This window comes from Spermophilus citellus (genome assembly GCF_964194105.1).
Source record: "Spermophilus citellus genome assembly, chromosome: 1".
NCBI classification, from domain to species: domain Eukaryota; kingdom Metazoa; phylum Chordata; class Mammalia; order Rodentia; family Sciuridae; genus Spermophilus; species Spermophilus citellus.
Genome location: NC_138182.1, coordinates 142,932,090 through 142,950,822, shown reverse-complemented (window position 1 = coordinate 142,950,822; position 18,733 = coordinate 142,932,090). Strand labels below are relative to the sequence as shown.

General features: G+C 38.4%; 1 protein-coding gene across 5 annotated transcripts in view; it reads right to left on the bottom strand.

Moving 5' to 3' along the window:
• The window catches only part of CDC42SE2 (CDC42 small effector 2), a 95,713-nt gene that overhangs the window by 41,996 nt on the left and 34,984 nt on the right, over window positions 1-18,733 (bottom strand). The window contains exon 3 of one of the 5 annotated variants that reach the window (XR_014021153.1): window positions 15,884-16,071. The exons of the other annotated variants lie outside the window; for them this stretch is intronic. The gene's annotated coding sequence lies outside the window, so the exon portion shown is untranslated. Of the gene's footprint in view, window positions 1-15,883; window positions 16,072-18,733 lie in introns of those variants that run through there. 5 annotated transcript variants of the gene reach the window in all.

Here is an 18,733-nt window from a genome sequence, read left to right as displayed (position 1 = left end):
ACACACACACGCAAGCAATGTATAGTAATTACTATATGTAACTACAGTTACTACTATTGCAGTCACTATTATTATATCCTTTTTTCCCTCTTCAGAGAACTGAACAGAAACAAGCTTTCCTAAAGCTCACCTTAGGAGGTGTACCAAGATTATTTTCTAGTTAAGTCTGTCTCTCTTAGATAGAACAGCACACATCAAAAACACAATTCTGTTTATTAAAATTTACATTTAAAAGGGAAAGTGAGGCATGATTAGTACCAATGTACAGTTAAAAAATACTTGAGTCAATTAAATTTTTCCCTTTGATAGCAAAAGCGCATTGCTTCTTCAAAAGTGATTTAAATGTATATAAATTTTATGTCTACGAAATATACCAAGATTAAAAGCACAGAAAATTCAGTAGATAGTTGAAGAGTTCTAACTTGTTTACTCTATCAGTTATTAATTACAAATGAAATATGTTCATATAATAAATTGGTTTTAGTCAGGTTTTCTCCTTTTAGTATGGAAGGCCTTGGATTTCAGAGGATCAAGTTTTAGAAGGGACCGCCCAACTCATTATCTAGTTACTTCTGAAATACCTGCCAAGTGTTTTGTATAAGAAAGGATGAGAGGAAGTAAGTTAAAAGGCTTAGTGAATGAGAAGTATGTGCAAATCACATTTTCTGGACAGGCAAGGAATTCGCTATTACTCCCCTGGAGATGTGACAGCCAACTAAGCACAAACTGCGTTCACTTTTCTGGATGTGGAACAAGGCAATTTGGAGACCAGGCTACAATACTGTATTTCAGACTCATCCCCAGAGAGGAAAAAGATCAGTGATCTACATTTGACTCCTACTTACTTTGTGCCAAATTAAATGACTTAGGAATTGTTAACTTAATATTTTCTCCCAAATAAATGAGGCATTTGTAGCTGCCACTGAAGATTAATTTGCTATAACATCTAAACTGTCATTTTCTTTTTTTTAAATATCTTTTTATTTATTTTTATGTGATACTGAGGATCGAACCCAGGGTCTCACACGTGCAAGGCAAGCGCTCTACTGCTGAGCCCCAGCCCCAGCCCCAGCCCCTAAACTGTCATTTTCTTTAAAGAGTGCTCTTACTGTTTAACACTGCCCCCCTCCCTGCCCCCTTTTTTTTGAGATGAGGTCTGGCTAATGTTGCCCAGGGTGTCCTCAAACTTTCCTGGGCTTAATTGATCCTCCTGCCTCAACCTTCTGAGCAGATGGGACCATAGTTACTCATCACAGCTTGTACATTTAATACAAAAGTTTATATCAAATGATATTATCAAAATGTTTAACCCTATAATTGGTGTAGATAACTGATAATCATATAAGAGAGAAGATGTTATTAGGATACCAAGATTTCTCCCAAGCATGACAACCCCAATTTAAAATGAGGTGTTCTCATATTTCATAAATGAAAAACATATGAACATATTTCATTTACATATATGAATTTTCTTTGGTAGATGCTCCGATCACCCACATATTACTTTTCTCAAAAGAATAGAACTCTAAAAATATAACATTTATTTCCAAAGTGGTAATAAATGGTATATTTGTTGCTCCATTTAAGTTTTTACAGATGCCTCACATCTGAGACAATAGTACTAAACAGGTTAAAGATATGAAAAATATTTATGTGAGATTTTAGTCAGTGTTTTTAGCCACTGTTAAGTTACTGCCTTTTCTGATGGCTTAGATGATCATTTTCCAGCTCTGCAGTGGAATTTAATCTTTCTATACATAGCGTTGGCAGTTTATATGCAAACTTATAAAAAAGAGTTAAATTTATTTTATTTATTTCATTTTATTTTTTCATTTTTTCATATTAGGTATTAAACTCAGAACTTCGCACATGCTAGGCAAGATTCCACGTGCTATACATTAATTAAATTTAAAAAATCAGGGGCTGGGATTGTGGCTCAGCGGTAGAGCGCTCGCCTAGCCCGGGCAGGACCCAGGTTCGATCCTCAGCACCACATAAAAATAAAGGCATTGTGTTGTGTCCATCTACACCTAAAAAAAATAAATACTAAAAAAAAAATCAAAATTCTTCTTTGATACCACATATTCAGGTGAATTTCAGTACTCATTTTGAATGTAGGATTGCAACAAACATGTGTTGTAGATACCAGTAGCAATTTATAATCAACCAATCAGAGAACAACAGCAGAGAAATAATACTTATTTCCTAATGCCAATTGTATTGAAGAGAAGTTCAAGAAATAGGTGTGAAAACAAAAGTAAACTTGCAGTGTAAAAAAAATGTTTCTGCTTCACCAATATTTGTTTTGTTGACAGCAATCATGTTTGTATTTGTTGAACAGCATGAACACTACTACATACAAGGCATTGGGGATATGACAATGATCAACAAAGGGTAATTTAATAGAAATGGACAATTTAAAAAGACTACTGTGCGAATAACATTATATAGAGATACATATTACGTAACGAACTGTGGAGTCCACCATTCCATTTCATTTGTCTGCTAAAAGAGTAATTGACTTTTATTTATTTATTTTTTTAGTTGTAGATTGTCACAATGTCTTTATTTTTATGTGATGCTGAGGATAGAATCCAGTGCCTCATGAATGCGAGGCGAATGCTCTCCCTCTTGAGCCAGAATCCCAGCCCCAAGTAATTGACTTTTGTGTGCCATTTAGTTATGTCCCAGGACTGTTTGCATCCAAACAGTCCATAGGTCTGGAACATATTCATTAAGCTACTGAAGTAAAAAATCTTACAATATTTGTACCTACTTCACAGGCCCTAAGGGAGGAAGATAAAATTTTCAATCACATGGATAACTCTTTAGGTTCCATCAGTGATGATGCTACATTTAGGAGGAAAAATAATTAGAATGTCTACAAGGTCCCAGTAAAAACTAATATACTGTAATTGAGCATGCAATGAATTCATCAAAATGTAATACTTCTGTGCCACATCTTAAGTTGAGTTTTCAATCATTCTATTTTTTGCAGAGAAGAATACAAAGACAAGAATCTCCTATAGCCATTTTGATGGACTGGTATTTTCCCCAGACTATGGAAGTCTCCATTCTCCAGCAGCTCCATAGAGCTCTGTGTTATTTCTATCACACAATTCAGAGGTTCTTTAATGAAAACCTATTGTAGTGGTAGGATATTCATTCTGTTCAAAATTTTGACCTGCCTCTCAATCAGTAGCCACCTAGATTCCCAGCTTTATAACAACCAATTTCTAGAGGAGATATGCAAAAAGAAAACTCGAGCAAAGACACCTATTCCACACAGACTTGAGGAGCTGGCTGCCAATGCAACTATCACTAATGACAGTATGAAATGACTGGAACAAAATTAGACCATGGCATTGACCTGTGCTGCTATTATACCAAAGGTACCTACTCAGCACTAAATAAGTAACAGGTTATTTCCTTTACAAATTTGTGGCAACTATTTGTAATGAAGTTACTAAATAATAATTTTTAAAAACTGTTTAAGCCTTTTATATTACCCAGAATCATGAACAATATTGGGAGGAAAGTTTTTTAATATGGCATGTGACAGATCTTCATACCTGTATTCAAAAGAAAGCTTATAGTAATGGAAATTATTGATAATGACATTATAATGATAAAGATGATTTCAGAAACACAGAATACAAATCCATCATTAAAGAACATGGATTATTTCTGGTCTATGAAGTTAAATAATTCTTATTGGGTCAATATTCTTGGATTCTCTATTCTCTTTTTGAATGATTAAAAAAAAATCAATAATGACAGAAAACTTCTAGCTTAAAAGAAAATTCCAACTGTATTCCTGACATGGAAAACACTGGGGGGGGGGCGCGGAGAGGTGGTTCTAGTGGTTCTAGAGATTGAACCCAGGGACACATAACCACTGATCTCTTCCCCAGCCCTTCTTATTTTTTATTTTGAGATAGGGTCTCTCTAAATTGCTTAGGGCCTTGCTTAGTTACTGAGGCTAGCCTCAAACTTGTGATCCTCCTGCCTTAGTCTCCCAAGCCACCGGAATTACAGGTGTGTGCTACCATGCCAGCTGAAAACACTGACATTGAATGCTAATTATACATTATACTTTTCGAGAAATATCTCATTTTATTCTTTACAGCCCTAAGAGGCAAGTATTCTTTCTTTGGAAATGAAGAAACCATAGCTCAGATGCATTAAGTAACACTGAAGACAGACCATTTTTTCTGCATCTTTTGTTAGAATATATTCAATGCCACCTTACATTATAATTATTTATGACACTGATTCTTATAAGCTTCTTCAAGGTAAAATATAAATTATTATTTTATCTCATTGCATTTAATACAGTAACTTGTCCCAATATTTGCACATAAATACTTAATGAATTAACCTCACAACACAAAATATATATTGTACTGTATAATATCCATAAAATTTGGGGGAAAAGATCAGTGTTTAAAACTAGATTCTACCACTTTTTTTTTTTTTTTTTTTAGTTTTTCGGCGGACACAACATCTTTGTTGGTATGTGGTGCTGAGGATCGAACCCGGGCCGCAGGCATGCCAGGTGAGCGCGCTACTGCTTGAGCCACATCCCCAGCCCTCTACCACTTATTTTTATAAGTATCATAAGTGTATCAACTTTGCAGGATTGCTTCAGGGCAGGGTTTCTCAACCTCAGTGATATTGGTATTTTGGCTTATATAATTCTTTGTTGTAGGGGAGATGGCCTGTGCCTTGTACTATTTTGCAACATCCTGGGTCTTTATCCACTAGACAACAGTAACACCTACCCCAATAGATACAACAAACCAAAATGTCTCCAGTCACTGCCAAATGTCCTTGGGGAGTGGCTCCCCTAGAAAAAAAATCACTGATATAGGGGAAAATATTATAAAAATTAACCAAAAAAGACTTATATAACCCTCTATTCCAAAGAATCTCCTTCAGACAGGAGGGAAATAGAAAAGATTCCCTGAGCTAAGCTTCATGACATTCTCCTAAAAGCAACTTAGAAAAATCAAAATTCTAATAATTTTATGTGGTATGTTAAGAAAGTCATGAATTCTTGCCAGGTATGGTGGTGCATTCCTAAAATTCCAGCAACTCAGGAGGCTGAGGCAGGAGGATCTCCAAGTCTGAGGCCAGTCTCAGAAAATTAGTGAGACCCTATCTCAAAATGAAAGGGAGCTGGGAATGTAGTTCAGTGGCCCTAGGTTTAATCTCTAGTATCACACCCCCACCTCAAAAAATGATGACAAATTCTTATTCTTTCAAATGAGAGAGGAAGTCAAATTCTTCTATGCCGGATTCAGCAGACCTTACTGATTTGTTTAATTACAGAGTGAGGCTTAAGTCAGGTCTTAGAATTTATGAGGTCATAAAAAGCCTTGCAGCTTCAGCTCAGAGGTCCACCTACACCAAGACTGCCATGCTGGACAAACCATCATTTAGACATATGACCAACAGTTCCAGCTGCCTAGTATCTTTCAGTCCAGCTCCCCTGCTACCTGAATATCATAAAATGATCTCTGTTGAAATTATGTCAAGAATTGTCAACACCTACCCAAATTTATGACTCTCAATATTGAGAGATTTAACAAAACAGTCAGTTTTGAAGTAGTTTGTTAAATAGCAATAGATATTTGAAGTCCTTATATGATTATTTTCACAAATTTTGTATATATTTTAAATCTAACTTTTCAATAAAGATTTCCGTGTATTCTCAAGGAAATCCTTGTATAACTATCTTTATTGGGTTAAATGAGGTCATCTAGTTCCTGAAATGACACAAACTATCACAGATTCCTGCCCCAACCCCCAAGTAAAAAAATCAAAGGGAGAGGGGTGCTGGGCTCCAAGAGCAATAATAGCAGTAATAACAAACAAACAAAAACTGCAGGAGACAACAAAAGCTTGTCAACTCATCTAAGAAGAAACTGGTGACCTATAGCCAAAAGCAAAGTACAACAATGGTAGGAGCTAAAAGACTGATTAGCTAAATTTTTTTTTTTTTTTTTTTTTTTTTAGATTCTGCCCTTGCTTTTCTCCCTCACCAGAGATATGCAGCCAACAGCCTAGATGTCTTTGTCAGCAGGATAAAGCCAGGGTAGCACACAAGCTCTAGAGGGAAAGCTCATGAAAACAGGCAGCCGTCATCCACCTGGCTCACTCTCCCAGTCTCACTCCATGCCACAGGACATACCTATAGAGTTGGTAAAGAATTACAATCTAAAGAGATTACCTTTTTCCAATATAGGTTGAGTATTTCTTATCCCAAATGCTTGGGATGAGAAGTGTTTTCTTTTTTGAAGAATTTCAGATTTTAGAATGTTTGCATGGACCACTTTAATGCAAAAATCTGAAATGCTCAACAGGAGAATTTAACTGCATCAGTGATGCTAGACCCAAGACTCAAGTTGTCTTTCTCCTTAAACTCATCTGGATTAAGCGACAAATGTCCCAACGAATCATTAGCTTAATACCCAAAATAGAAATAACTGAAACATAAAAGTACTGTAAGAGAAAGATAACATACTGAAAAACTTCACTATCTGAAGCAGAATTATTAGAATGGAGGATCTGGGAACATACCCCTAATGAGTCAAGGGGAGATGATAATTATAATAACATAATAATTAACACTATGAAGCCAAATAATGAAAAAGAATCAAGTAGAAATACTGCATATGAAAAAGAGACAACATTCAAATTATAGGAGATCCAGGAGAAGAAAAATTTAAATATATTACTAGAAAATTAAAAACTACCAAAGAAAAAATTCTAAAAGACTGGGGATGGGGATAGAAAAAATAACAAAGATAGAATAGGATTATCATCAGATATTGAAACAAGTAGTACCAGTAATATGTATCAGAGGATAGAATAATACAAATCTATGATCCTTTATACATGTTCCTTAAAGCCAATTTTTTTTCCAGAATTTAGAATATTTTCGATTTTTGAAAAAGTAATGTGGGGAAGATGGCGGTGAAGGGAGTGCATCACCCCAGTGCGCCGCGTCACTGTGCGGGAGAAAGACGAGGTGAAACAGCTGAAGGCTATCTTGTTGGGAATTTCCAGTGAAATTGAGGTGCTCCAGAATCTAGTGGACGGATTTCCATCGAGCGAGGTTCCGCTGCGGGGGCTCGGACGCGGGCGATTTCTCCGTATGGAGGGTCACGCCCCGCAGCTGGAGTCTGCGGCGCGCGCTGGGAAGCGGCGAGGTGCCGGAGCGGGGGTGCAGCGATGCGGATTCTGGGGGCTCCTGCCAGTGGTGCAATGGCCGTGCTTAGTGCTGAGTTCCGGCTTTGAGACAGAGGAGAGAAGTGGTCCAGTTCGGTTCTCGACACCGGTCGGACCACAGAGGAGGACAGCAGCCGCCATCTTGGAGAGCTGATGTAATCATCCCTGTTTTCTACTGATCTCAGCTCATTCAGCTACAGAACAGGTGATTTCAGGCTGGTATTTGCTTGTGTCTCGCAGACAGATCGCTCAGGCTCGGGGCTGGAGAACCAGTGGAGAATACTCCTAGGGGCTCGCTCCTGGCAAGGCATGCGCCAGGCTCTGAGCGGCCAGATTCTGTTTCCAGGGGCTGCTTTGGCCCAGGGCTGGGGAACCTGCGGAGACTGCGTGTTGAGGCCAGTTCCAAGTGGAGCGTGCGCTGAGCTCGGGGTGGCTGTGTTCTGACTCCCGGAACAGTTTTGGCCCGGGGATGGGGAGCCTGTGGGGACTGCGTCTTTGAGCCTGCTCCCAGCGGAGCGTGCACCGAGCTCGGAGAGCTTGGAGTGGCCGGGCTCTGGCTCCCGGAGTTGCTTTGGCCTGGGGCAGGGGAACCCGCGGGGGTCGCTCCTTGGAGCCTGCTTCTAGCGGAGCGTGAGCCGGGATCGGAGAGGCCAGGTTCTGGCTCCTGAAGCTGCTTTGGCCCAGGGTTGGGGAACCTGCGGTGACTGCTTCTCGGTCCGGGTCCTGCTGGGTGCTGTGGGGGCCAAGGGGGCAGAGTGGAGCTGCCGCCTGCGCCCAGAGCAGGCCAAGTGACCCGCCGGCGTGGTATCACGACACCCCAACTGCAGCTGGGGCCGAAGAGAGTAGGCGCCCATGCCTAGAACAGGACCAGTGACCCGATGGCGTGGTAGCCAAGTCACCCCATTTGGAGTAGGGGCTGTGCAGAGCCGCCATCTGAGCCTGCAAGGTAGGCAGACCTGCGATCCACTGGCAGGACAGGCCCGGTAGCCTGCCAGCGTGGTGGACACGTAGCACTGAGGCAGTCACATCACACTGGTTGGAGTGGGGGTGGAGCAGAGCCGCCGCCCGTGTCTGGAAAAGGCCCAGCAACCTGTTGGAGAGGCAGTCAGGTACCCCCATTGGGAGTGGGGGCTGAGCAGAACTGCCGCCCAAGCCCGCAAGGTAGGCAGACCTGCGACCCACCGGCGGAACAGGCCTAGAGGTCTGCCAGCGTGGTAGACACGTCACACCAATTGGAGTAGGGGCCGAGTAGAGCCACTGCCCACATCCGGATCAGGACCAACGACCCGAGGGTGTGGTAGTTACGTCACCACAATTGGAGTGTGGGCAGAGCAGAGCCGCCACCCGCGCCCGCGGGGTGGGCAGACCTGTGACCAACCAGAGTGGTAGACAGATCACCCTAATTAGAGGAGGAGCACAGCCACTACCCTCCCTGCAAGGGAGATTTTCCAACTATACAAGAGCAATATAAATAAATAGGGGGAAAATTTCAAAAACACAACAGTTTCACCAAGCAGAAAGAAACACGAGCAGTATGAAAAGACAAGGAAAGGGGGCTGGGGATGTGGCTCAAGCGGTAGCGCGCTCGCCTGGAATGCGTGCGGCCCGGGTTCGATTCTAAGCACCACATACCAACAAAGATGTTGTGTCCGCCGAAAACTAAAAAATAAATATTAAAATTCTCTCTCTCTCTCTCTCTCTCTCTCTCTCTCTCCCCCCCCCTCACTCTCTCTTTAAGAAAAAAAAAAAGACAAGGAAAGAAAGGACCACAAGCAATGCAGGTCAACTCAACTTTAGAAGAGGTAACAGCTGCAACAGATGGAATATCAGAAAAAGAGTTCAGGATATACATGCTTCAGATGATCTGGAGTCTCAAGGAAGACATGAGACAGCAAAATCAGACAATGAAAGATCACTTTGACAAGGAACTACATAAACAAATCCAGGAAGTAAAAGATCAATTACACAGGGAGATAGAGGTAATTAAAAACAAACAAATAGAAATCCTAGAAATGCAGGAAGCAATAAACCAACTTAAAAACTCAATTGAGAATACTATCAGCAGAGTAGATCACTTAGAAGATAGAACATCAGACAATGAAGACAAAGTATTTCAACTTGAAAAGAACATAGACAGCTCAGCAAGACTGCTAAGAAACCATGAGCAGAACATCCAAGAAATATGGGACAACATTAAAAGACCAAACTTAAGAGTCATTGGGATACAGGAAGGCACAGAGCTCCAAACCAAAGGAATAAACAATCTATTCAATGAAATAATACGAGAAAACTTCCCAGACTTGAAGAATGAGACAGAATCCCAAATCCTAGAAGCCTATAGGACGCCGAATGTGCAAAATCATAAGAGATCCACACCTAGACATATTATAATGAAGATGCCCAACATACAGAATAAGGAGAGAATTTTAAAAGCTACAAGAGAAAGGAAGCAGATTACATTTAGGGGTAAACCAATCAGGATAACAGCTGATCTCTCAACACAGACTCTGAAAGCTAGAAGATCCTGGAATAACATATTTCAAACACTGAAAGAAAATGGGTTCCAACCAAGAATCGTGTATCCGGCGAAATTAAGCTTCAGGATGGAAGATGAAATTAAAACCTTCCATGATAAACAAAAGTTAAAAGAATTTACAGCTAGAAAACCATCTCTTCAAAAAATCCTTGGCAAAACATTACAGGAAGAGGAAATGGAAAATAACAATGAAAACCAACAGTGGGAGGTAGGACAGTAAAGGGGGTAAAGTAATCAAAGAGGAAAACAAATCAGGTTTAGTAATATTAATAAACAAATATGGCTGGAAGAACAAACCATATCTCAATAATAACCCTAAATGTTAATGGCTTAAACTCACCAATTAAGAGACACAGGCTAGTAGAATGGATCACAAAACAAGACCCAACAATATGCTGCCTACAGGAGACGCATTTGATAGGAAAAGATATACATAGACTGAAGGTGAAAGGTTGGGAAAAATCATACCACTCATATGGACTGCGGAAACAAGCAGGAGTGTCCATACTCATATCTAATAAAATAGATTTCAAGCCAAAGTTAATCAAAAGGGATAAAGAGGGACACTGCATACTGCTCAAGGGAACCATACACCAACAAGACATAACAATCATAAATATATATGCCCCAAACAATGGTGCAGCTATGTTCGTCAAGCAAACTCTTCTCAAGTTCAAGAGTCTAATAGACCACTATACAATAATCATGGGAGACTTCAACACACCTCTCTCACCACTGGACAGATCTTCCAAACAAAAGTTAAATATAGAACTCAATAACACAATTAACAACCTAGATTTAATTGACATATTTAGAATATACCACCCAACATCAAGCAGTTACACTTTTTTCTCAGCAGCACATGGATCCTTCTCAAAAATAGATCATATATTATGTCACAGGGCAACTCTTAGACAATATAAAGGAGTAGAGATAATACCATGCATCCTATCTGATCATAATGGAATGAAACTGAAAATCAACGATAAAAGAAGGAAGGAAAAATCATGCATCACTTGGAGAATGAACAATAGGTTACTGAATGATCAATGGGTTTTAGAAGACATCAAGGAGGAAATTAAAAACTTCTTAGAGTTAAATGAAAACACAGACACAACATATCGGAATCTATGGGACACATTGAAAGCAGTTCTAAGAGGAAAATTCATTGCTTGGAGTTCATTCCTTAAAAAAAGAAAAAACCAATAAATAAATGATCTCATACTTCATCTCAAAATCCTAGAAAAAGAAGAGCAAAACAACAGCAAAAGAAGTAGAAGGCAAGAAATAATTAAAATCAGAGCTGAAATTAATGAAATTGAAACAAAAGAAACAATTGAAAACATTGACAAAACTAAAAGTTGGTTCTTTGAAAGAATAAATAAAATCGACAGACCCTTAGCCATGCTAACGAAGAAAAGAAGAGAGAGAACTCAAATTACTAGCATACGGGATGAAAAAGGCAATATCACAACAGACACTTCAGAAATACAGAAGATAATCAGAAATTATTTTGAAGCCTTATATTCCAATAAAATAGAAGACAGTGAAGGCATAGATAAATTTCTTAAGTCATATGATCTGCCCAGATTGAGTCAGGAGGATATAGACAACCTAAACAGACCAATAACAATAGAGGAAATAGAAGAAACCATCCAAAGACTACCAACTAAGAAAAGCCCAGGACCGGATGGGTATACAGCAGAGTTTTACAAAACCTTTCAAGAGGAACTAACACCAATACTTTTCAAGCTATTTCAGGAAATAGAAAAAGAGGGAGAACTTCCAAATACATTCTACGAGGCCAACATCACCCTGATGCCTAAACCAGACAAAGACACTTCAAAGAAAGAAAACTACAGACAATATCTCTAATGAACCTAGATGCAAAAATCCTCAATAAAATTCTGGCGAATCGGATTCAAAAACATATCAAAAAAATTATACACCATGATCAAGTAGGATTCATCCCTGGGATGCAAGGCTGGTTCAATATACGGAAATCAATAAATGTTATTCACCACATCAATAGACTTAAAAATAAGAACCATACGATCATCTCGATAGATGCAGAAAAAGCATTCAACAAAGTACAGCATCCCTTTATGTTCAAAACTCTAGAAAAATTAGGGATAACAGGATCATACCTCAACATTGTAAAAGCAATCTATGATAAGCCACAGGCCAGCATCATTCTGAATGGAGAAAAATTGAAGGCATTCCCTCTAAGATCTGGTACAAGACAGGGATGCCCTCTCTCACCACTTCTGTTCAACATAGTCCTCGAAACACTGGCCAGAGCAATTAGACAGACGAAAGAAATTAAAGGCATAAAAATAGGAAAAGAAGAACTTAAATTATCACTATTTGCAGATGACATGATTCTATACCTAGCAGACCCAAAAGGGTCTACAAAGAAACTATTAGAGCTAATAAATGAATTCAGCAAAGTGGCAGGATATAAAATCAACACGCATAAATCAAATGCATTCCTGTATATCAGCGACAAATCCTCTGAAACGGAAATGAGGACAACTACTCCATTCACAATATCCCCCCAAAAAATAAAATACTTGGGAATCAACCTAACAAAAGAGGTGAAAGACTTATACAATGAAAACTACAGAACCCTAAAGAGAGATATAGAAGAAGACCTTAGAAGATGGAAAAATATACCCTGTTCATGGATAGGCAGAACTAACATCATCAAAATGGCAATATTACCAAAAGTTCTCTATAAGTTCAATGCTATCCCAATCAAAATCCCAACAGCATTTCTTGTAGAAATAGATAAAACAATCATGAAATTCATATGGAATAATAAAAGACCCAGAATAGCAAAAACAATGCTAAGCAGGAAGTGTGAATCAGGCGGTATAGCGATACCAGACTTCAAACTATACTACAGAGCAATAGTAACAAAAACAGCATGGTACTGGTACCAAAACAGGCGGGTGGACCAATGGTACAGAATAGAGGATACAGTAACCAATCCACAAAACTACAACTATCTTATATTTGATAAAGGGGCTAAAAGCATGCAATGGAGGAAGGACAGCATCTTCAACAAATGGTGCTGGGAAAACTGGAAATCTATTTGCATCAAAATGAAACTGAATCCCTTTCTCTCGCCATGCACAAAAGTTAACTCAAAATGGATCAAGGAGCTCGATATTAAATCAGAGACTCTGCGTCTGATAGAAGAAAAAGTTGGCTATGATCTACATACTGTGGGGTCGGGCTCCAAATTCCTCAATAGGACACCCATAGCGCAAGAGTTAACAAATAGAATCAACAAATGGGACTTACTCAAACTAAAAAGTTTTTTCTCAGCAAAAGAAACAATAAGAGAGGTAAACAGGGAGCCTACATTCTGGGAACAAATCTTTACTCCTCACACTTCAGATAGAGCCCTAATATCCAGAGTATACAAAGAACTCAAAAAATTAGACAATAAGATATCAAATAACCCAATCAACAAATGGGCCAAGGACCTGAACAGACACTTCTCAGAGGAGGACATACAATCAATTAATAAGTACATGAAAAAATGCTCACCATCGCTAGCAGTCAGAGAAATGCAAATCAAAACCACCCTAAGATACCATCTCACTCCAGTAAGATTGGCAGCCATTATGAAGTCCAACAACAACAAGTGCTGGAGAGGATGCGGGGAAAAGGGTACACTTGTTCATTGTTGGTGGGACTGCAAATTGGTGCAGCCAATTTGGAAAGCAGTATGGAGATTTCTTGGAAAGCTGGGAATGGAACCACCATTTGACCCAGCTATTCCCCTTCTCGGTCTATTCCCTAAAGACCTAATAAGAGCATGCTACAGGGACACTGCTACATCGATGTTCATAGCAGCACAATTCACGATAGCAAGATTGTGGAACCAACCTAGATGCCCTTCAATAGATGAATGGATAAAAAAAATGTGGCATTTATACACAATGGAGTATTACTCTGCATTAAAAAATGACAAAATCATAGAATTTGGAGGGAAATGGATGGCATTAGAGCAGATTATGCTAAGTGAAGCTAGCCAATCCTTAAAAAACAAATGACTGCTTTGATATAAGGGGAGTAACCAAGGACAGCGTAGGGACGAAGAGCTTGAGGAGATGATTAACATTAAACAGGGATGAGAGGTGGGAGGGAAAGGGAGTGAGAAGGGAAATCACATGGAAATGGAAGGTGATCCTCAGGGTTTTACAAAATTACATATAAGAGGAAATGAGGGGTAAGAGAAGAATAATACAAGTGGAAGAAATGATTTACAGTAGAGGGGGTAGAGAGAGAAATGGGGAGGGGAGGGGAGGGGGGATAGTAGAGAATAGGATAGACAGCAGAATACATCAGACATTAGAATGGCAATATGTAAATCAATGGAAGTGTAACTGATGTGATACAGCAATCTGTATACGGGGTAAAAATGGGAGTTCATAACCCACTTGAATCAAACTGTGAAATATGATATATTAAGAACTATGTAATGTTTTGAACGACCAACAATTAAAAAAAAAAAAAAAACAGGAAGCCCCAGCCAGCAAAAAAAAAAAAAAAAACAAGGATACTAAAGTATAATACCATGATTGTAGGAAATGGTGAGAAAGAAAAAACAGTCTAAGTGCAATTAAAATGACCTAATGCATTTAGAGACTGAAATGTTAATGAGTTACACAAACGTTAATCACAATTGTAAATATTATTTGAGAAAATAAATGGAAACACTCCATGGATGGCCATAAAATTCAATGATAAGTTGTCATCATCTACATATGGATAAACAATCAAGAGGAAATCACAGATCCTCAAGCAGGGTAACAAATGATAAAAGGGATACTGTAGAGATCAACCTGGTTTTTTAGAAAATGAAGTTTCCATCCTTAAGACTTATGTCGTTTCATTGATGATAGGTTTTGTTTGCTTGGTTTCACTTTTGTTGAGTTGTCTTAGTCTTATAAATATTGTAGTGGTTATATGTTAGCTCCCATGCTGTGACAAATTACTTGAGCAAATAACTTATAGAAGGAAAGTTCTATTTTGGCTTAGTTTAAGAGGGTTCAGTACATGACCACTTGTACATTGGTTTTTGGACCCCTGGGGAGGCAGAACATCATGATGGTGAGCACATGGTAGAATAAATCGCTTACCTCATGACATTCAGGAAACAAACAGAGAAGAGTGAAGGGACTAAGGTTTGAATATACTCTTTGGAGGGCACAACCCCAGTTACCTAACTTCCTTCCACTAGGCCCCACACCTTCCGAAGGTCCCAACACCTCCCAATTGGGCCAAGGCTGGCAACCAAACCTTTAACACATGAGACTTTGAGGGACACTCCAGATTCAAGCTACAATAGGCTGTTTCACAGCAATTTTGTCATACATATGTGACCCTCAGGGGCCTTTTTTACCCAGGAAGAAAAACTAACACCTCAGCTCCCAGATATAGTCCCCAATTATGATCCATTGGCATTTGTTCCATTCTTAAGGATGATTTCCTTTGAAAGAAGTGTTTATTTTTTATTTTATTTTATTTTTTTTTTTTTGATTTTCAGTTTTGTTTTTCAATTGGGTCACAAGAGAATTTTTGAAAGATTCAAGGCCTCCTCTTCAAAAAGATATAAGGAAGTATCTTATGAGAACTGTAACAATAAAGCGGGGGTGTTTTTAATTTCCTTGAAGTATTTAAACACAGCATGTTTTAAATTTTCTTTCTTTCTTTTTTTTTTATTTCTATGGAATAATCTTCTCTCCCTCATTTAAAAAAAAAAAGACAAAGACAAAGAAGAGTAAAGGAGGGGAAAGTGCCTCAGAGAATAGTCCAGTATCTGAAGTTTCACCCAGTTGGGGGCCAAAGAACCAAGCCTACAGGTATGGCCAGAAGTCTATTCTGTTAGCCTCTAATGGCTACTAGCAGCCCCTTAAGCTTAGAAGTTATTGGAGACAATGCTTTTGAAGAAATTGAAGAGGCCGGATATCATATTAATTTTAACCGTGTAGAGAAGATGCCTTCCACAGAGTTTGCACACATTCATCCACCACTGCACAAAGCTCTATCTGTTGGATTTTACGTGCACAGCAACTTGTACCTCTTGCTCAAATTCATCTGCAGTTGTTTGCATCCAGCTCCTGACTGATCACCCATAGCATCACAGTGGGCTCCATGGCACTCATGATCCTCGCGCTTTTTGTAAAGCACAAGAGTGCAGCTTAGAGTCCTGATATTGGTGTTGATTTTGTCACTGTCTTGTGTGCTTCTGCTGCCCACCATTGATGTTTGATTGCTCTACTCTGCTCAATTAGAGAGATTAATTATAGATATATAATATGGAGCTTCTTTTCATATGCTTATTTTACATACTATAATATCATCTTGGTGAGGTATCTGTTTGGATCTTTTGTCTATTTTTAACCAGGTTGTTTTCTAATTTTCCAGTTTTAAAAGTTCTTTGGGGCTGGGGATGTGGCTCAAGTGGTAGCGCGCTCGCCTGGCATGCGTGCGGCCCGGGTTCGATCCTCAGCACCACATACCAACAAAGATGTTGTGTCCGCCGAGAACTAAAAAATAAATAAATATTTAAAAAAAATTCTCTCTCTCTCTCTCTCTCTCTCTCTCTCTCTCTCTCTCTCCTCTCTCACTCTCTCTTAAAAAAAAAAAAGTTCTTTGTATATTTTGGATAACAGTCCTTTATAAGATATATTTTTACAAATATTTTCTCCCACCGTGTGTCTTAAGAATCACATTCAGCATACTTTAATAATTAAATATGATTACACATTTAAACCAGACCACATAAAAGCTGCATAGTGAGTATTGCTTTGCTGGAAACAACTGCCACTGAAGTTTCTGCAATAGTGAAAATAAATATTCACTGGTCCCTTTAGTAGTAAGTGAATTTCATAAATTTGTAAAAGTATACGCATGAGACCAAGAGTTCCAGTTTCACAATTTCCACACATTAGCAAGATATTATGATATGTTATCTTAAACATTGCCAAAATACAAATGGGCCAAGTATTAAGACTTTAACTCTACCAGTACCTTTTTTTTTAAATTATTTTTTAGTTGTAATTTGACACAATACCTTTATTTTATTTTTTAATTTTTTATGTGGTGCTGAGGCTCGAACCCAGGGCCTCACACGTGCTAGGCAAGTGCTCTACTGCTGAACCACAACCCTAGCCCTCTACCAGTATCTCTGTATTGAGTTAACTGATTTAAAAACTAGATGTGTGTCCAGTGATCAAAAACAAGTCCTAGTAGAGTTGTAGACAATGCTGTATTTTTTTACCCAAGAATATTAGCTCCTCTTTGTACACATTATTACAGAGTTTAAATATCCAACTGGGAAAGGGAGTTTTCCAACATCTGCCTCTATGAAGACATTATCTGACAGATGTAAAACCATATTAGTACTTGCACTGAATCTGTCACATGTTCTAAGCACAAAGGGATTTGTAGCCTCCTCTTCTACTGATCAGTGTTAATAAACTCACTCCTAAGCTAATAGAATTCTTATGGTTTTTATTAATGATATTAATTTCTCCTTGAGTTTTCCACAATTGCTTTTAAAATCAAATTTTTATTATTCTCCACTCCTCATACGTTTAGTCTAGGAAGCAGACATCCAATTGGAAAAGAACTGAAAGCATTTGTAAAAGCTAATGAAAATAGCCTTACATATTTTCAAAATAAATAGTTGACAATTTAGTAAAAAAAAAAAGAAAAAAAGAAAAAGTAATGTGGTATATATGTTACATAATATCGCAACAGTGTCTAAGACACTAACTCATAAATGAACCCAATACACACACTAAGTGAGATGAATAAAAGCCATAAACACCCTTAGCTCAGGTCAGGTTTTCCTACCAAATGAATCATAATAATCTCAAATCAGCTTGGTTTGGGTCTTCTTGCCAAATCAGTTATGAAAAAATTATTTGGTTTTCAGATCATTTTTGATTTTAGAATATAAGGGAAGAGACTCTAGCTTATATTTTAAAGTATTAAATGAAAAAAAACTTTAAACTTAGAATTTTACATGCAGACAAAATGTCTTTCAAATATCAAGTTATGACAAAAATATTCTCAAATATACAAAGCCTATAAACACCATATAAAGTCCAATAAACAAATACTTTTGGAGTAATACTCAAAAGAAGAAATACAGAAGGTACTCTAAAAGATAATGGCTTGGTACCCATTAAAAGTTCTGATCAAAAACACTAGCAATGGAGAGTCAGGGGACACATAAGAACTTAAGAGTATTAAGGGAATTTCTCAATTTGGGGGAAGAAAGAGCTATTAAAAAGTGTCAGAAATAAACTGGGGACGGTGGCACATGTCTATAATCCCAGGGGCTCGGGAGGCTGAGGCAGGTGGATTGTGAGTTCAAAGCCAACATCACCAACTTAGTAAGGCATTTAGCAACTCAGCAAGACTCTTTCTCTTAATAAAATATACAAGGGGTTTGGGGTTGGGGTCGTGGCTCAGCGGTAGAATGCTCACCTAGCACATGCAGGGTGCTGGTTCAATCCTCAGCACCACATATAAATTAATTAATTAAAGGTACTGTGTCTAACTAATACTAAAAAAAATTACTGAAAGGGCTGGGGATGTGGCTCAGTGGGTAAGTGACCCTGAGTTCAATCCTCAGTATAGATAGATAGATAGAAGTATAGGACTATAGGACAACCATCAGAAGAACAAAAGTTAAAAAAAAAAAAAAAATCAACCTATCTAATGAAAAGCAGGGAAAAGGGAGGAAAGGGCCAAACTCAGTGCTATTAGAATAATTACAATCATGTAAATGAGTTAGACATACCAAATTAAATGTATACTGAGATAAAAATTGTTTTATGTTGTTAAAAAATGACAAAGCAAAAATAAATAAATAAAAACGTAATATACTGCCTACAGGAGACATACTTAAAGGGTAAACCTGACAGATAT